Consider the following 21499-nt stretch of genomic DNA (forward strand, 5'->3'; position numbering starts at 1 on the left):
CCCTTTCAAGAAGTTTCCTTTCGTTTGAAAGTTTAAGTAATTTGTTTTGTTACTGTCCATATGTAGCTTATTTTTGCTAGCAGGTTCAGGAATGGCTGAAGAATTGCAACATTCACCTTGAGCTAACTCTGCAAATAGCACTGCTGGGTGATTTAAAAAGTCAGTCAATCGATCAATAATATATTACTCTTTGCCAAAAAAAATTATCTTTAATTTATAATATGTATAATCTATGAGAATAGAAAGGTTCAGAACTTTTGTGAAACATCACAGCACAGTTGAAAAATATATGGCAAATAGAAATCAAAACTGGATGGTGTTCAGAGATGGGTGGGAGGGGTTGAGTAGAGCTGAAGGATGGGACTAAAAACAAACAAAAGATAGATATTGTAAAATATACAGTGTCTGTAAAATTTCTATAGTATGTATAAGCTGGAAGTACAAGCTAAAGTGTTGACCATTAGTTTACTCAAATTAGGGGAGGGGTGGTAGGGTTAGGGGAAAATAATATATATTTACAAAACAAATATGGGGGATTGGAAATGCTGCAGACAATTACATTGATGGAAGCCACAATCTATCTACAATATTAAAGCTGATCTACCCCCTAAAAAAAAAGGCGTTTGTTGTAATGAATTCTTTACAGTCATGTTTTTCTTTCATCACATTTTAAGTAACTTGTAGAAAATACACTATATGAAACTGTCGTGAAGCATTGACCATCCTTTACTTGGACTAAGAAAATGCACTCCATGACACTGTCAATAGGCATTATAAACATTGTGTGTCACTTTACTTGGACTAAGAAAATACGCTTTATGACTGTCCAGAAGCATTATGACCATCATGATCATATAAGCCAGATAGGCCTATCACGTACAGTGGGGGAAAAAAAGTATTTAGTCAGCCACCAATTGTGCAAGTTCTCCCACTTAAAAAGATGAGAGGCCTGTAATTTTCATCATAGGTACACGTCAACTATGACAGACAAAATGAGATTTTTTTTTCTCCAGAAAATCACATTGTAGGATTTTTAATGAATTTATTTGCAAATTATGGTGGAAAATAAGTATTTGGTCAATAACAAAAGTTTCTCAATACTTTGTTATATGCCCTTTGTTGGCAATGACACAGGTCAAAGGTTTTCTGTAAGTCTTCACAAGGTTTTCACACACTGTTGCTGGTATTTTGGCCCATTCCTCCATGCAGATCTCCTCTAGAGCAGTGATGTTTTGGGGCTGTCGCAGGGCAACACGGACTTTCAACTCCCTCCAAAGATTTTCTATGGGGTTGAGATCTGGAGACTGGCTAGGCCACTCCAGGACCTTGAAATGCTTCTTACGAAGCCACTCCTTCGTTGCCCGGGCAGTGTGTTTGGGATCATTGTCATGCTGAAAGACCCAGCCACATTTCATCTTCAATGCCCTTGCTGATGGAAGGAGGTTTTCACTCAAAATCTCACGATACATGGCCCCATTCATTCTTTCCTTTACACGGATCAGTCGTCCTGGTCCCTTTGCAGAAAACCAGCCCCAAAGCATGATGTTTCCACCCCCATGCTTCACAGTAGGTATGGTGTTCTTTGGATGCAACTCAGCATTCTTTGTCCTCCAAACACGACGAGTTGAGTTTTTACCAAAAAGTTCTATTTTGGTTTCATCTGACCATATGACATTCTCCCAATCCTCTTCTGGATCATCCAAATGCACTCTAGCAAACTTCAGACGGGCCTGGACATGTACTGGCTTAAGCAGGGGGACACGTCTGGCACTGCAGGATTTGAGTCCCTGGCGGCGTAGTGTGTTACTGATGGTAGGCTTTGTTACTTTGGTCCCAGCTCTCTGCAGGTCATTCACTAGGTCCCCCCCGTGTGGTTCTGGGATTTTTGCTCACCGTTCTTGTGATCATTTTGACCCCACGGGGTGAGATCTTGCGTGGAGCCCCAGATCGAGGGAGATTATCAGTGGTCTTGTATGTCTTCCATTTCCTAATAATTGCTCCCACAGTTGATTTCTTCAAACCAAGCTGCTTACCTATTGCAGATTCAGTCTTCCCAGCCTGGTGCAGGTCTACAATTTTGTTTCTGGTGTCCTTTGACAGCTCTTTGGTCTTGGCCATAGTGGAGTTTGGAGTGTGACTGTTTGAGGTTGTGGACAGGTGTCTTTTATACTGATAACAAGTTCAAACAGGTGCCATTAATACAGGTAACGAGTGGAGGACAGAGGAGCCTCTTAAAGAAGAAGTTACAGGTCTGTGAGAGCCAGAAATCTTGCTTGTTTGTAGGTGACCAAATACTTATTTTCCACCATAATTTGCAAAAAAATTCATTAAAAATCCTACAATGTGATTTTCTGGAGAAAAAAATTCACCACACACCAGGCCGTGGACACCACACACCAAGCCATGGACACCAGACCGTGGACACCACACACCAGACCGTGGACACCACACACCAGGCCGTGGACACCACACACCAGGCCGTGGACACCATGGTCGGGGCCAGGTCGGGGCAAGCATCAGTCAAAACCACACTCAGCTTAGAGGAGGTGGTGCAACCCAAGGGGCTGGTTCCTCGCTGGCCTGTACCACGTTTCCTTGGCCTCCTATCTGAAAGGATTGGATAGGTGGAAGCACAGCCTTATCACTTATTACTATGGACTGCTGGAGGGCAACTGACTAATTAGTCATTGTATAGGTTTTGTAATGCACACACATTTTTGTGCACAAATGGGAGTTTATCAATTTCAGTGTCTGGATTTCAATAATACAATCAGATGGAAGGAAAAAGTAGGAAATACACTTCAATCAGAACATCACAACATCAGAACATCAGAAGGTGATGTCAATGCTGATCAGACATGTCACCATGTTTAGAGAGTAGATAATTGGGTGGGTTTGTTTGGAAGTCTCTGTCTGTATTGGATACATCTTGTTTCTGTCAACTTCAACTAACAACTTTAAAGCCTCCATTGACGTGCAGTGCTCTCTTCCTGGAAGTTCATTTGGTAACAGCGTATATAACGCTCTCATTCTCTAGTTGCCTCTGGGGCAGTTGAGATCTTTGTTTCTGTTTGCGTTCTAAATGGCACCCTATACCCTACATATAGTGCACTACTTCTGACAGAGCCCTATGGGTAACAGGGTACCATTTGGGACGTAGACTTGGTCTTCATTTATTACATTCGGCAACAAATCAGTTTGTCCCTCTAATCAATAGCAGGAAGTAGTGATGTACTGTATGCTGGTTCCCCAGGAATGACATCTTTTCATCTTTTCCACAACTTTCCTCTTCTCGCCGTCTGTCTGTGGCCCAGATTACTGGTGACATTTGTTTAGCTGAGTTTCCTTCTTCCTTCGTCTCTTACTTTTTCACTTGAGTTGTTGATTCTACTCAGTTTAACGAAGTGTGTCAGTCCTCAGCCCGCCTCACGGTTGATCCAGGTCACATTCCAAATGGCACCCTATTCCCTATGTAGTGCACTACCTTTGACTGGGACCAATAAGCAATAGGTTGCCATTTGGGATACACACCAGTCTGCTCATAGGGCCTACATACATACCAGCATATTGGAAAAAATATGGATTTAATTTGTCTGCCTCTGAAGTCCCACTCCTTCCTCCATACCTCCTAGTGCTCCATGTGCTCAGTTTAGAAGGCATTAGGTCACTAACCAGGCATTTCAGTAGAAGCAAATTTGAACAAACAAACAGCATGTCAAACGGCATGAGGTAACAAGCTCCATTCTAGTTCTGCTGTGTTTATTTAACCAGTCTGTTTGGTATAGGAGCAGAGCGCTAGGCTAGCTATACTGTAGTGACAGAGAGAAGGGTTAGGTAATAGATTATTGAACCAGTCTGTTTGGTATAGGAGCAGAGCGCTAGGCTAGCTATACTGTAGTGACAGAGAGAAGGGTTAGGTAATAGATTATTGAACCAGTCTATTTGGTATAGGAGCAGAGCGCTAGGCTAGCTATACTGTAGTGACAGAGAGAAGGGTTAGGTAATATATTATTTAACCAGTCTGTTTGGTATAGGAGCAGAGCGCTAGGCTAGCTATACTGTAGTGACAGAGAGAAGGGTTAGGTAATAGATTATTGAACCAGTCTGTTTGGTATAGGAGCAGAGCGCTAGGCTAGCTATACTGTAGTGACAGAGAGAAGGGTTAGGTAATAGATTATTGAACCAGTCTATTTGGTATAGGAGCAGAGCGCTAGGCTAGCTATACTGTAGTGACAGAGAGAAGGGTTAGGTAATATATTATTTAACCAGTCTGTTTGGTATAGGAGCAGAGCGCTAGGCTAGCTATACTGTAGTGACAGAGAGGAGGGTTAGGTAATATATTATTTAACCAGTCTGTTTGGTATAGGAGCAGAGCGCTAGGCTAGCTATACTGTAGTGACAGAGAGAAGGGTTAGGTAATAGATGATTGAACCAGTCTGTTTGGTATAGGAGCAGAGCGCTAGGCTAGCTATACTGTAGTGACAGAGAGGAGGTTTAGGAAATAGATTATTGAACCAGTCTGTTTGGTATAGGAGCAGAGCGCTAGGCTAGCTATACTGTAGTGACAGAGAGAAGGGTTAGGTAATATATAGTGATACCTTCAGGGTAACTGACCTCCCAAACCTGAGGGGGCAGCGAGAGGTTATCTATCAGAGTTCAGCACAGAATCGTTTCACTCAAATAGAGTTTCTTTATTTAAAAAAAAAAGTATAACTACCTTAGACAAACGTCAACAAATGTGGGAGGCTGTTGACCTGGCTGAAAAATAAGTAGTTGCTTTGGCCGGTGTACTTAGGGGTTGGGAGGAAATGTGCTTTTACGGCTTGATTTCTGCGAATGCTGTTCTAGCAAGTCTGCCTTAAATTTCACAATCAGCCAGACCAGGGCTGCTACTTCACAATCAGCCAGACCAAGGCTGTTACTTCACAATCAGCCAGACCAAGGCTGCTACTTCACAATCAGCCAGACCAAGACTGCTACTTCACAATCAGCCAGACCAAGGCTGCTACTTCACAATCAGCCAGACCAAGGCTGCTACTTCACAATCAGCCAGACCAAGGCTGTTACTTCACAATCAGCCAGACCAAGGCTGCTACTTCACAATCAGCCAGACCAAGACTGCTACTTCACAATCAGCCAGACCAAGGCTGCTACTTCACAATCAGCCAGACCAAGGCTGCTACTTCACAATCAGTCAGACCAAGGCTGCTACTTCACAATCATCCAGACCAAGGCTGCTACTTCACAATCAGCCAGACCAAGGCTGCTACTTCACAGTCAGCCAGACCAAGGTTTCTACTTCACAATCAGCCAGACCAAGGCTGCTACTTCACAATCAGCCAGACCAAGGCTGTTACTTCACAATCAGCCAGACCAAGGCTGCTACTTCACAATCAGCCAGACCAAGGCTGCTACTTCACAATCAGCCAGACCAAGGCTGCTACTTCACAATCAGCCAGACCAAGGCTGCTACTTCACAATCAGCCAGACCAAGGCTGCTACTTCACAATCAGCCAGACCAAGGCTGCTACTTCACAATCAGCCAGACCAAGGCTGCTACTTCACAGTCAGTCAGACCAAGGCTGCTACTTCACAATCAGCCAGACCAAGGCTGCTACTTCACAATCAGCCAGACCAAGGCTGCTACTTCACAATCAGCCAGACCAAGGCTGCTACTTCACAGTCAGTCAGACCAAGGCTGCTAACTCACAATTGAAACATACTCCTCACTTAACCCAAACCACTTAGACTCAACGTTTGTGGACTCAGGTATCGAGTCTAATATTCCTATTGTACAGGAAGTGAACAGGTGACTACAATGGAGCAAAGTGAGCAAAAATAAATACATCTCTGTTTTGTTGAGTGCTCCAATTCCTTTTTCCTGGAATGAGTCCTTTTGGTAGTTTTTCTTGGGAAGCCATTCTCATGATTGTTGTTGTTGTCGTTGTTGTTGTTGAGCAACTTCCTTTCCTTTGTTTGCTGAGGTGTGAAGTCCTGAACTCTAATATTACTACTTCACACTGATATATGTGACCACACTGCTGGTGGGTTTGAATAAATTAGACCTGCCGGGTTCCCACAAGATAACAGTTGCAATGAAGAGAGAGAGAGAGAGAGAGAGAGAGAGAGAGAGAGAGAGAGAGAGAGAGAGAGAGAGAGAGAGAGAGAGAGAGAGAGAGAGAGAGAGAGAGAGAGAGAGAGAGAGAGAGAGAGAGAGAGAGAGAGAGAGAGAGAGAGAGAGAGAGAGAGAGAGAGAGAGAGAGAGAGAGAGAGAGGAGAGAGAGAAGAGAGAGAGAGAGAGAGAGCAGAGTCCCTGAGCGGTTTACACTAGCATGCCAAACATTCCACCCACGCATTTTGTACCACCTTCTATTCACCTTGCCCTGTGCAGACGCCCAGCTGAGTCATGATAAGACTTAGATTTAGCCTTCCCTCATCGAAGTGCACAGGACAAATTACAGGCTGGCTTCAGACCCAGACCACCTGACTGACAGAGCAGGCCTCTTTCTGTCTTATCCTCTCCCCCTTTCTTTATTGTTTACTGACACACTGTCCTCTCTCTCTCTCTCTCTCTCTCTCTCTCTCTCTCTCTCTCTCTCTCTCTCTCTCTCTCTTTCTCTCTCTCTCTGTCTGTCTCTCTCTCTCTCTCTCTGTCTCTCTGTCTGTCTCTCTCTCTCTCTGTCTCTCTCTCTCTCTCTCTCTCTCTCTCTCTGTCTCTCTGTCTGTCTCTCTCTCTCGCTGTCTCTCTCTCTCTCTCTCTCTCTCTCTCTCTCTCTGTCTGTCTCTCGCTCTCTCTCTCTCTCTCTCTCTCTCTCTCTGTCTCTCTCTCTCTCTGTCTCTCTCTCTCTTTCTCTCTCTCCCTCTCTCTGAGGACGTGCTGAAAGCTTGTACCCAGGGTTTCCCAACACCATCCATCTGACCCACTCACATCAGTTTGGTTTCTATTCTTTACAACATACTGTAGAGGCATCTCCAATCCATATACACAATTGGATCTAGGATCAGCTCACCCTTTCCTGATTCTAAACATAACCATTATGAGGACAAATAAGAACTGTCCTTAGATCAGCCTTTAGTAGAGTCAACTTTATCCAGGACTTTACCATAATATGTGCACCAGCCGTATAATGACGTTATGGTGTCATTCTACAGAACAGCTAACTCTGAGGATGTGTCCCAAATAGCACGCTATCTTGTCAAAAGAAGTGCACTACATAGGAATTAGGGTGCCATTTGGGACGCATTTACGGACTGTTGATTGATGTTTACCTTTGACTTCGCCCTGGCCTAGCCGGAAAAACCCCAAGCCCATATGGGTGCAACATGAAATCAGGGCTTTTCCATCTTAAAGCGTGGACTTCCTCAACACATAAAGAGTTGATCAGCTAGCGCCGTGGTTGGGGAATGCAGTGAAGGATAGACACGCACACACACTCTGATCTAGTTGAGGTGTGTAATGGATTTGATCCTCCTCATAATTCCTGGGACAGTGGTGTATTCTCTGTCCGTACAAGCAGATGGGACCACAGCTGTTGGGCCGTAAATTTCCAGATGAATTCTCCAACCTCTAAGTTGAAGGCCGTGAATGTGGAATTCTGCCCGGATGACAGATGATTGTTCTTAAGGAGCGTGTGTGTCTGTGTGTACACAGCTCTGTGGACCTGCTGAGAGTGTGTGTGTGTGTGTGTGTTTAGGGCTGAATGGTGTGTGTGTGTGTGTGTGTGTGTGTTTAGGGGTGAATGGTGTGTGTGTGTTTGGGACAGGGATGAAGTGGATCAGCCTGCTCTCAGGGGTCCTCTCTCTGTTGTCAGGAAGGGTGTGATGATGTTCCAACAGTTGGAGGAGCTCCACGGTTACCTCTCCAACTGCACCCTCTTCCCTATAGTTCACTACTGTAAGCAGCCACGGTTACCTCTCCAACTGCACCCTCTTCCCTATAGTTCTCTCCTTGTCCGAGCCAGGCTCCTGACCCCAGGGCCATTCTATCTCCTGTTTCTGTAGCGTGAGGCAGCTTGATGTACATTTTAGTCATTTAGCAGACACTCTTATCCAGAGCGACTTACAGTTAGTGCATACGTTATTCTTTTTAATTTTCATACCCCATGGGAATCGAACCCACAACCCTGGCGTTGCAAACGCCATGCTCTACCAACTGAGCTACCTCCCTGTGTGATGATGTTCCAACAGTTGGAGGAGCTCCATGGTTACCTCTCCGACTGCACCCTCTTCCCTATAGTTCACTACTGTAAGCAGCCATGGTTACCTCTCCAACTGCACCCTCTTCCCTATAGTTCACTACTGTAAGCAGCCATGGTTACCTCTCCAACTGCACCCTCTTCCCTATAGTTCACTACTGTAAGCAGCCATGGTTACCTCTCCAACTGCACCCTCTTCCCTATAGTTCACTACTGTAAGCAGCCATGGTTACCTCTCCAACTGCACCCTCTTCCCTATAGTTCACTACTGTAAGCAGTCATGGTTACCTCTCCAACTGCACCCTCTTCCCTATAGTTCACTACTGTAAGCAGCCATGGTTACCTCTCCAACTGCACCCTCTTCCCTATAGTTCACTACTGTAAGCAGCCATGGTTACCTCTCCAACTGCACCCTCTTCCCTATAGTTCACTACTGTAAGCAGCCATGGTTACCTCTCCAACTGCACCCTCTTCCCTATAGTTCACTACTGTAAGCAGCCATGGTTACCTCTCCAACTGCACCCTCTTCCCTATAGTTCACTACTGTAAGCAGCCATGGTTACCTCTCCAACTGCACCCTTGTCCGAGCCAGGCTCCTGACCCAAGGGCCATTCTATCTCCTGTTTCTGTAGCGTGAGGCAGCTTGATGTACATGTACCCCCCCGGACAGGACGCTAGAGCTCATAGATGGGTCGGTTGTTAAGCAACAAAATCGTTGCGTGCGTAACTATGGGGAAAACAGATGTGGTTGGCTTAGACTGTTGACAACATGTACACTATGTTTAGTCTCCAAATGTTTATTGAAAACATAAAGTACGTTTGCACAACGAGCACTTGCTGTCTCTCAAATACATCGTTACAGTTGTTGGTTGGCTGGCTAGCGACATTTTTTGCCATATAAGCGTTGACATGAAATCAGTCAAAACACCTGAAAGACAAGATAGAACAAGATAACAGTAGCTGCAACGAGTCAAAGCTAACCTGTCTGTTTGGGCTCTGGTCAAATGAAGTGCTCTATACAGGGAATAGGGGGGCTATTTGTTGCGCAACCCATTGGTAGTGGATCAGTAACACAGTGCGTGCACTGTGCTGTAATAGCATGATTATTAGCTGACACACACCTGCAACGTGATATGTTGTAAACAAAGCATTGTCTTGTAAGACCAATAGAATACAATACAATACAATATAAACTATTCTGTAATACATAGTAATAACCCAGTGCAGTGGATGAGTGTTCTATAGTGTTCAACTCTATACTCCTCCTCCTCCTCCTCCTCATCCTCCTCCTCCTCCTCCACCACCAATAAATAAAGGGTTTACAGCATGTCAATAACCCCACTCATCCTTCTTCCATCTCTCTCTCTCTCTCTCGTTCTCATCCTCTCTCTTCCTTAATCCCCCCCCCCTTTTCTCTCTCTCTCACGGCCGTGGTTTACTGCTGATGCGGGGGTGCACTCAGGCCTTGATGGGGAGGCTAGCTAGTAGCTAGGCTAACGGTAGCATGGGGGACAGTAAAGGCTAGGCTAACGGTAGCATGGGGGACAGTAAAGGCTAGGCTAACGGTAGCATGGGGGACAGTAAAGGCTAGGCTAACGGTAGCATGGGGGACAGTAAAGGCTAGGCTAACGGTAGCATGGGGGACAGTAAAGGCTAGGCTAACGGTAGCATGGGGGACAGTAAAGGCTAACGGTAGCATGGGGGACAGTAAAGTGAGGATGTTTTTACGATGATGTGAATGATGTTAGCTAGGAGAGTGAAAGGGAGAGAGAACAGCTTGTGTGTCCGTGTACAGCACTACAGTACATTCAGGCTGGGTGCAGATACATTGGAATATAGAGTCAAATCATTCTGGTGCAATTATATTATATTGTGAGATTGACTCTGGTTAGCGGCTGTGGAAGATGTAACTCAAAACATATGACATTGCATTCAAAATTCACAAACTGTAAAAAATAAATAATAATACTTTCATAAAAATTACTTTCATTCTTGTCGGCAGAGATGTACCCCACCCACAGTGACACACACACGTTTTACATTTTATTAATTTAGCAGACACTCTTATCCAGAGCAACGTACAGTTAGTCCATTCATCATAAGGTAGCTAGGTGAGACCACCACATATCACAGTACATGTTTCCTGAAGTGTTGCACTGAGAGAAGGATCAGACAGGATCCAGGCTCTGTCGTAGCCGGCCGCGACCGGGAGACCCATGGGGCGGTGCACAATTGGCCCAGCGTCGTCCAGGGTAGGGGAGGGAATGGTCGGCAGGGATGTAGCTCAGTTGGTAGAGCATGGCGTTTGCAACGCCAGGGTTGTGGGTTCGTTTCCCACGGGGGGCCAGTATGAAAAAAAAATACAATAAAATAATAATGTATGCACTCACTAACTGTAAGTCGCTCTGGAAAAGAGCGTCTGCTAAATGACTAAAATGTAAATGTAAACAGTACTGAGAAACATGCAGAGGATTCGTGCCAGCTGAAATTGCTGCAGTACCTCAAACACACCAGAAGATGGCAGTCAAAGACAGCTCTACTGGCCAGTCCGCTTCAGTCCGAGTTGAGGGAGAATGACGGTTTGCATTTACCCAACCACAGAGAGATATGGGCAGATTAGTTCCCACTTGGCTGATAATCACCCTTATCGTGCAGAGAAAAGAACAACAATACTAATAGTTTAATGATAGCGGTGGAAGTTATTTAGGAAAGAATGTGCTACGCTTCAGAACTAATGTGATAACACAACTCTGTGTGATGAATGGGTAGGGAAATGTATTGCTCTGCAAGAATGGGGGGGGATCAAGGGCGTTATTTAAAAACATTTATCCAGCAACTAACTTTCTCCTCTAGTTAGTTTGACTTAGATTGACTTCCAAAAGGATAAAAGAAAAGTGTTTCAGCTCGTTTTACTTCAGCCAGTGAAGTCCATTTTTGGCTTGTAAGTGAGGTTGGCACAAGGGAATGGGGGTTCACCATGCTAAAGATACTAGATTACTACTTGTTGCACCCCCCCAGCAATGTTCCCTCTAAACTTTGCGCGTGCGTGTGCGCGCAGTTGCTCCGAGACTGCAGAGCAGAAGAGATATCAGCCCAAAGAGAGACGCACGAGATTGAACTTCACTCAACTTTCTAGAGCAGTGGTCACCAACCGGTCGATCGCGATCGATTGGTCGATCTCCAAGGCATTCCTAGTAGATCACCAAACAGTAAAAAACCAAACGATAAAGCCTTGTGTTCCTTTTTTTTTTTTTTTATTCTTCTCGGGCTGTTGGCGGTAGGTGCACGCGATGCAGCTGCCCTGCGCACCGGTAGTGGAACTTTGTTGCCATTTTGAACTATTTCATGTCTGAAGGTACTATGGGTTTACCGCTGGCCAATAGGATGGCTCAGATTACCGTGTCTGCAGTAACGTTGCAGGCATAAAAGAAAGCTACAGCAAAATTGATACTGTGAGATTTCAAAATGTTTAAAACCATGAGTTTGACAGCAAATCTACTTGTCTTGCAGGCAGGTTTATCAGTTTTGAGTACTGACATCCATGTTTTGGCCCTGGAGCGAAAGCGTGACGTGAGAATGACAGTCTAGGGGCGGCTGGTAGTTTAGTGGTTAAGGGCGTTGGGCCAGTCACCGAAAGGTCGCTGGTTCTAATCCCCGAGCCGACTAGGTGAAAAATCTATCGATGTGCCCTTGAGCAAGGCACTCAACCCTAATTGATCCTGTAAGTCGCTCTGGATAAGAGCGTCTGCTAAATGACTAAAATGTAATGAGTAGAGAGAGACTGTCAACGAATACAGCAAAGGGCTGAGTTCATGTTTAAATTCTTACTCAGCGCTGTCAACATTTTTATAAGCCATAAAATGTGCGTTCTTCTATTTCCACTCAGCGCTACAACAAGCACTGCAGCAGTAATGAATGAGTATGGACGTGTATATATATATGCTTGCGTTGTTGTTATTATTAGCGGCTTGGGTCTTTTTTAATATCGAGGAATATTTCACTTTCTCTGTTCATAGGAGTAACAACATGAATGTGTGCATCAGGCAGAAATAATGCGGTGCGAGTCGAGTTTTTCGCCATCACTTTTTGGTCAGTGTCAGTGAATGAAAGGTGGAGTGGAGTGATGTTGAGAGGCAGACCCTCAGCCTGCTGCTCTCTCTGTCCGCTGAGACTGACCATCAGATGCAGGCACCATCAGCCCAGTACAATACAAATAAAAAGCGAATTATTTAAATGTATGCTCACTCAGCTGTGCCTCACAATCTATTACTGGTGTGATCATATAGTCTACCTCAAGTTTTGAAATATAATTTTTAAAAAATGTCCCCAACAGCAATGCATTGGCAGGGCAATTCAAGCAAAGCCAATATGCGGTGTTAATGTATTGGGCCTATAGCCTACTGCACAAACCTCATTGCTACAGTACTGTTTTTAATTGGTTAATGTTGCATAGGCTTTACGTTTTTCATGTCATGTAAAGAAAATCTAAGCGGTAGATCTCGGCTTGCGTTTTGACTCAGGAAGTGATCTGGACTCAGAAAAGGTTGGTGACCACCTGTTCTCTCTGTTAACACTATCCATGTTTCTCTTTACTGTGGCAATTGTGATCAAATCAACGCGATATTAGCCCACTTTCAATGCAACATACCGAAACAAAACTAACTATGGAAGAGATTTTTGTTGTAGGCGGAACGCATCGGAGTAGGATTCTATTGCATTGACACTCACTACTCAGCCCCTACTGCACACAGACTGGTGAGGCATAACCAATCAGAGCTGCAGTAGGCCTATTTAAGCAATAAGGTCTGAGGGGGTGTGGTATATGGCCAATATACCACAGCTAAGGGCTGTTCTTAAGCACGACGCAACACGGAGTGCCTGGATACAGCCCTTAGCCGTGGTATATTGGCCATATAAAAATACACAGTCCAATACACCACGGCTGTCAGCCATTCAGCATTCAGGGCTCAAACCACCCAGTTTATAAATGCAAATAGACCATTGCCATGGATCTGTGCCATTTACTTTGAACTGGACTGTGTTTATAGCATGATCGGTCGTGAGTAGATGCGTTTTTTATTTTTTTCAGATCAAAGCGAGAGCTGCATGTAGCGACGTGTTCACATTTTGTTCATATCCTTTGCTAGGTAGTGAGTTATTAGCCCAGTTATAGATCATTTGTAGTCAGCAATAGGGGAGTGATTGCTTCCTACAAGAGTACAAAACGTGTGCATTTCTAGACATCTTTGAAAAGCGAGTCAGGTGAAGAGCTTTATTATGTCTTTAATGGGCAGTGCTGTATTTTGAGACAGGCTTGAATAAGCTAAGTAGCCAATAGGCAGAGGGTAGCATAATTTGTCTGATTCTCTGTAATAATGGTATGGGAATAATAATGTATTTTATTTTGTAAAGTCGTTTCTTTCATCAAACAACACAAGCAACATTTTCAGTCACCTCCTTGTCTGAAGGACAAGTGGATAAACAGGTTAATGTCAAGCCCTGCGTGTTTTTTTCAAAAGTCTACATTGAACACCACACATTGGCTGCTACTGTAGGCTGAATGATAGCACAGCTATTTCCATGTTAAAATGTTATGGGATGCATTTTTCTCCATTGTTTTTGATGGTAGGCCACTCTGGTAGGCCTACATTATGATCAAATAGCCACAGTAGCCTACTTGACCACTGTTATAACTGTAACTTAAAGCGGGTACAGCCTCAGTGTTCACAATAAACGCGCGCTGGAAGTTGCACAGAATTTTCACAACGTTCAAGTTTGCACTCAGCAGACCTGAAATTTGCTCAGTGGGAAGATGCCATATAACCAAACGAGTTAACATGTTTTAAAACCACCAGATACCAGGTACCCACTGGGAACAAACGTCTCTCCAACGGCTAGTTTTGATTTACGTTTAGTTGAGTTGTCAACTAACATGGATTCAATGTGAAATCAACAAAGACGTCACCATGTGGTTGGGTTTAGGTTACAAGTAGGGTAAAAATAAGACAGAATGCTTTATGTTGAGGACTTTTAGCAAATCCAATCCAATTTCCACGTTGATTCAGCGTTATCACATTGTTTTGGGGGGTTGAAATGACGTGGAAACAACATTGATGCAACCCGTTTTTTCCCAGTGGGTACCCCCTTTTTCTGACAACCCATTTAAATGATCATTGTCTCCAGCGTATTATGTAAAGGGGTAACTCCTACCTCTCCCAGTCTTCTGACCCCATGACTATGTCTACACATCAAACGTTGACTTTTACCCTCAATGAACTGTCCTTTGACAAGCAAATCTACTTGTCTTGCAGGCAGGTTTATCAGTTTTGAGTACTGACATCCATGTTTTGGCCCCGGAGCGAAGGCGTGACGTGAGAATGACAGTCTAGACTCTGCAGCTGTCTCAGGGTAAAGAGTTCCAAAAAGTTCACTCAAATATGTCTGCCCCTCCTCTGGAGAAAACAAGCCATTGATGTCAATCCAAGCGTAAAGGCTGCATATCAGATTATTCTTAAGTCATAGCTAGCGGGCCTGCGGCTTATCGTTTGTATGCAAGTTATCACATCCCTGATTGAAGTTTTTTCATGCCTATAAAACCACTGAATCCGTTGTAAGGTGTAATATTAACCTCCAATCAAGACCTACATTGCAAATCTTGCTCAAAGCAGGTTGACTGCATTGCATTCTCTATGCAGATTAAACATTTTGAATAGGAAACTTTAGGCGTGATAAGTGATGCTGATAAGACGGAGATGAAAAGGTATTAACACTACAGTGTGTGGGCTGAGTGAATGTACATTCTCCAAGTAGTGTCTTGACAGGTAGGCTTAATCAATGGTGATGGAGGTATGCGATGCACCCCCATAAGATTAGCAATGAGGCTGGTACAGGGTAGATATTAATTCATTATTCAACTCCTGTATGTCTCTATTTGTCTCAATTTTCTAATGTTGGCTAAAGTGTGGGAAAGGTGTAGGGAGTCTTCCCATTGCTAGTCAATCAAATGTATTTATCAATCAAATGTATTTATAAAGCCCTTTTTACATCAGCAGATGTCACAAAGTGCTATACAGAAAACCCAGCCTAAAACCCCAAACAGCAAGCAGTGCAGATGTAGAAGCACGGTGGCTAGGAAAAACTCCCTAGAAAGGCAGAAACCTAGGAAGAAACCTAGAGAGGAACCAGGCTCTGAGGGGTGGCCAGTCCCCTTCTGGCTGTGCCGGGTGGAGATTATAACAGTACATGGCCATTAAGGCCAGATTTTTCTCCAAGATGTTCAAACGTTCATAAATGACCAGGGAGTCTTCCCATTGCTAGTGTAGGGAGTCTTCCCATCACCTAGAAGCATATTATAGTAACTAAAAGTGTCAATATCACCCCGACTTTCAGTGTTTATTCTTCCACATGCTTTCTTTGCATGACCAGCAAAAAACTAATAGAAAGCCTGAATCGCTCTGAAATACCAGGAATAATGTCTGTTCTGAGGCCTGGCCTGTTCCTCTCTCTGTAGGAAATACCAGGACTAATGTCTGTTCTGAGGCCTGTTCGCTCCTATTATGTCTAATTGAAGCAGAAGTGTCATTAGCTAATCAAGGGGTTATTTTCTTCTCCCCTTTCAAAACATCCAGCGGCCTAGCAGACTCTCTTCAAAGAGCCCCATTTAACTTCAGTGAGGGCAAACAGCGGCTTGCAAAAATGACAGTCTCCAAAGTTTAAAGCAACATCGTTTATCAATCTGCCAGGACCCGCAGGTGTGACCTCGTTCCCACACTCTAATTGACAGCCCTGGACCCCGTGGAAGAGTGTGTGTGTGTGGGGGGGAGGGGGGGGGGATCTGTGTGTGTGTGTGTGTGTGAGTGAGTGTGTGAAAGAGAGAGAGAGTGTGTGCCAATTGACCACCCCCAACCACTCATCAACTCTCCATTGTGCGTGTTTGTGGAGTGTGTGTGAGAGTGTGTGTGTCAATCATAAACCCCGTGCCCCTTCATGGCAAGGTGTTGGGAACACAATGTAAATGTCACCGCTATGGGATTCTGGGAATGTGGGCATACATGGCAGAGTACAATGGAAAGAGAACTATGTGGTGGAGGGTGAGAGAAGGGGGCAGAGAGAGCGAGAGAAACAGAGGGAATGAAGGAGAGAGAGAGAGAGAGAGGTTGAAAGGGATAAAGATGGAGAGAGAGAGAAGAGAGAGCATAAGAGAGAGAGAGAGCGAGAGAGAGCGTGAGAGAGAGAGAGAGAGAGAGGGGGGGGGGAGGATGTTGTACAAACAGTGTTGAATTAGAGCTTAAATTCTGGAATGGGCTAGTTGCCAAGGTGACCTGCCATGGCACAGACGAAAGCGAGAGGGTCTTCTATGTGTGTGTGTGTGCATGTGAAAGAGAGAGAGAGTGTGTGCCAATTGACCACCCCCAACAGCTCATCCACTCTCCATTGTGTGTGTTTGACTGTGTGTGTGTCAAAGTTCAAGGATGACGCCCTGTTACAGGTGTAATGAACACCAAGGCCAAACATCCCTCTGGTCCTGTTGACATTTTGATAAGAGGACAGGAAGTGAGGAAGGGATTGCTATACAAAGAGAGTCTGTGCCACAACATTTGTTCACTGTTACAATATTGGATGTACTGCACCACACTACTCCGCCCAGTCAATCACAAAACTATTTGATAACCGGAAAACCAATATCCCTTATATTAATCCTATCTGTATGGAAATACGGTGAGACCATGTCAATACCTTGGTCTCAATATGGTGAGACCATGTCAATACCTTGGTCTCAATATGGTGAGACCATGTCAATACCTCGGTCTCAATATGGTGAGACCATGTCAATACCTTGGTCTCAATATGGTGAGACCATGTCAATACCTTGGTCTCAATATGGTGAGACCATGTCAATACCTTGGTCTCAATATGGTGAGACCATGTCAATACCTTGGTCTCAATATGGTGAGACCATGTCAATACCTTGGTCTCAATATGGTGAGACCATGTCAATACCTTGGTCTCAAATGGTGAGACCATGTCAATACCTTGGTCTCAATATGGTGAGATCATGTCAATACCTTGGTCTCAATATGGTGAGACCATGTCAATACCTTGGTCTCAATATGGTGAGACCATGTCAATACCTTGGTCTCAATATGGTGAGACCATGTCAATACCTTGGTCTCAATATGGTGAGACCATGTCAATACCTTGGTCTCAATATGGTAAGACCATGTCAATACCTTAGTCTCAATATAGTGAGACCATGTTAATACCTTGGTCTCTGTTTACATACCTTGTGAGTGGCTGTACACATTAACTACTCTGTTAAACACACTTTCCCGGCAAACGCTATGTCAATCAATAGTGGCAGTGTGTGTGTGTGTGTGGTCAGTATATACCGTGTGAGACAGCAGCACTGTCATTGACCCTCCACCTGCTCTGCTGTTTCCGTCCATCACCTTGACCCCAATGGGTGGTGTTCACATGACCTCATTAATCACACCTAAACACACACACACACGTCTTTACCCAAGGATTGCAGGGCTGCAAACCTTGCCAGATGAAACAACGTAAATGGAACCAACCCTCCCATCCTGCTTGATGCCTCCTCAACATTAACTCCCCCTTACTCCCCCATTAACTCACCCTTGAATAATGGCGCCAGAGGGGATGGCTGCCGTTTTACGGGCTCCTAACCAACAGGATATTTTGTAAGGTTTTTTTTTCATTGTTTGTAACTTCTGGACATCAAAACAGCAATTACTCACCTCGAACTGGATGAAGATTTTTTCTTTAATGAGTCCGATGCGAAGGATATACTGCTTCCCGGAGACCAGGCCCAATCCCCATCATTCGCGTGAAGAAAAGACGGAGATACAGGGGTTGAAGGTCGGGGTGCCTTGTGAGGATTCGTAGGCGAGTGAGTAAATCGCCACTACCATCGGTTCTATTGGCCCACTGGAAAACTAACTGGATGATCTACGGTCGAGACTATCCTACCAACGGGACATTAAAAACTGTAATATCTTAAATCTTATGTTTCACCGAGTCGTGGCTTAACGACGACACGGATAATACAGAGCTGGCTGGGTTTTCTGTGTATAGGCAGGACGGAGCAGCTACGTCTGGTAAGACGAGGGGCGGGGGTCTATTTGTCAATAACAGCTGGTGCGCGATGTCTAATATTAAGGAAGTCTCTAGGTTTTGCTCGCCTGAGGTAGAGTACTTCATGATAAGCTGTAGACCAGGACTGCCCAACCCTGTTCCTGGAGAGCTACCCTCCTGTAGGGTTTCACTCCAACCCCAGGTGTTACTAACCTGATTCATCTTAGCAACCTGCTAATTATTAGAATCAGGTGTGCTAGATTAGGGTTGGAGCAAAAACCTACAGGACGGTAGCTCTCCAGGAACAGGATTGGGCAGTCCTGCGGTAGACCGCACTATCTACCAAGAGAGTTCTCATCTATATTATTCGTGGGCCGTCTATTTACCACCATAAACCAATGCTGGCACTAAGACAGCACTCAACAGGCTGTATAAGACCATAAGCAAACAAGAAAATGCTAATCCAGAAGAGGCGTTCCTAGTGGCCGGAGACTTTAATGCAGGCAATCGTAAATCCGTTTGACCTCATTTCTACCAGCATGTCACATGTGCAACCAGAGGGAAAAACTCCAGTCCACCTTTACTCCACACACAGAGATGCATAGAAAGCTCTCCCTCGCCCTCCATTTGGCAAATCTGACCATAATTCTATCCTCCTGATTCGTGCTTACAAGCAAAAACTAAAGCAGGAAGTACCAGTGACTCACTCAATACGGAAGTGGTCAGATGATGCGGATGCTACGCTACAGGACTGTTTTGCTAGCACAGACTGGAATATATTCCACGATTCATCCAATGGCATTGATGAGTATACCACCTCAGTCACTGGCTTCATCAATAAGTGCAACGACGACGTCTTCCCCACAGTAACCGTACGTACATATCCCAACCAGAACATCGAGCTAAAGGCTAGAGCTGCCGCTTTCAAGGAGCGGGACACTAATCCGTACGCTTATAAGAAATCCCGCTATGCCCTCAGACGAACCATCAAACAAGCAAAGCGTCAATAAAGGACTAAGATTGAATCTTACTACACCGGCTCTGATGCTCGTCGGATGTGGCAGGACTTGCAAACTATTATGGACTACAAAGGCAATCCCAGCCGCGAGCTGCCCAGTGACACAAGCCTACCAGATGAGCTAAATGCCTTTAATGCTCGCTTCGAGGCAAGCGACACTGAAGCATGCATGAGAGCACCAGCTGTTCCGGACGACTGTGTGATCACGCTTTCCATAGCCGATGTGAGCAAGACCTTTAAACAAGTCAACATTCACAAGGCCGTACTCAGAGCACGGGCAGACCAACTGGCAAGTGTCTTCACTGACATTTTCAACCTCTCGCTGACCGTGTCTGTAATACCTACATGTTTCAAGCAGACCACCATAGTCCCTGTGCCCAAGAATGCGAAGATAACCTGCCTAAATGACTACCGCCCCGTAGCACTCACGTCTGTAGCCATGAAGTGCTTTGAAAGGCTGTTCATGGCGCACATCAACACCATCATCCCGGAAACCCTAGACCCCCTCCAATTCGCACACCGCCCCAACAGATCCACAGATGACGCTACCCAATCGCACTCCACACTGCCCTTTCCCACCTGGACAAAAGGAACACCTATGTGAGAATGCTGTTCATTGACTACAGCTCAGTGTTCAACACCATAGTGCCCACAATGCTCATCACTAAAGGACCCTGGGACTCTCTGCAACTGGATCCTGGACTTCCTGATGGGCCGCACCAGGTGGTAAGGGTAGGCAACAACACATCTGCCACGCTGATCCTCAACACGGGGGCCCCTCACGGGTGCGTGCTTAGTCCCTTCCTGTACTCCCTGTTCACCCACGACTGCGTGGCCAAGTACGACTCCAACACCATCATTAAGTTTGCTGACGAAACAACAGTGGTAGGCCTGATCACCGACAACGAGGAGACAGCCTATAGGGAAGAGGTCAGAGACCTGGCAGTGTGTTGCCAGGACAACAACCTCTCCCTCAATGTGAGCAAGACAAAGGAGATGATCGTGGACTACAGGAAAAGGAGGGCCGAACAGGCCCCCATTAACATCGACGGGGCTGTAGAGGAACGGGTCGAGAGTTTCAAGTTCCTTGGTGTCCACATCACTGACAAACTATCATGATCTAAACACACCAAGACAGTCGTGAAGAGGGCACTACAACACCTTTTCCCCCTCAGGAGACTGAAAAGATTTTGCATGGGTCCCCAGATCCTCAAAAAGTTATACAGCTGCACCATCGAGAGCATCCTGACAGGTTGCATCACTGCCTGGTATGGCAACTGCTCAGCATCCGACTGGGAGAGGGTAGTGCGTACAGCCCAGTACATCACTGGGGCCAAGCTTCCTGCCATCCAGGACCTCTATACCAGGCGGTGTCAGAGGAAGGCCCAAAAAATTGTCAAAGACTCCAGTCACCCAAGTCATAGACTGTCCTCTCTGCTACCGCACGGCAAGCGGTACCGGAGCACCAATTCTAGGTCCAAAAGGCTCCTTAACAGCTTCTACACCCAAGCCATAAGACAGCTGAACAATTAATCAAATGGCCACCCGGACTATTTACATTGACCCCGCGCACATTGACGACTTTCCGGTACCTGTACCTCCTGTATATAGCCTCGTTATTGTTACGTAATCTTATTGTGTTACTTTTTATTACATTTTTTATCTTTATGTTATTTAGCAAATATTTTCTTTACTCTATATCTTTAACTGCATTGTTGGTTAAGGGCTTGTAAGTAAGCATTCTCACGGTAAGGTCTACACCTGTTGTATTCGGCGCATGTGACAAATAAAATTCGATTTTGATTTAATTTGATTTACTCCCCTTTACTCCACCATTAACTGCCCCCCCGCTTACTCACCCGTTAACTCCCCTTACTCCCCGTTAACTCCCCCTTACTCCCATTAACTCCCCCTTACTCCCCCATTAACTCCTCCCCCTTACTCCCCTCCCCCTTACTCCCCTACTCACCGTTAATTCCCCTTACTCGTTAACCCCCTCCCCTTACTCCCCCCATTAACTCCCCCTCCCCCTTACTCCCCCATTAACTCCCCCTCCCCTTACTCCTCCATTAACTCCCCCTCCCCCTTACTCCCTATGAAAAGCCCCTCTCATCGTCTACTACATACACAAACTTCCAGGAATGAAAAACCTGATGCAATAAAGGCACCATTTTTCATAATTTTCACTTGA

This window comes from Coregonus clupeaformis, chromosome 1, assembly GCF_020615455.1.
Source record: "Coregonus clupeaformis isolate EN_2021a chromosome 1, ASM2061545v1, whole genome shotgun sequence".
Taxonomy (NCBI): Eukaryota; Metazoa; Chordata; class Actinopteri; order Salmoniformes; family Salmonidae; genus Coregonus; species Coregonus clupeaformis.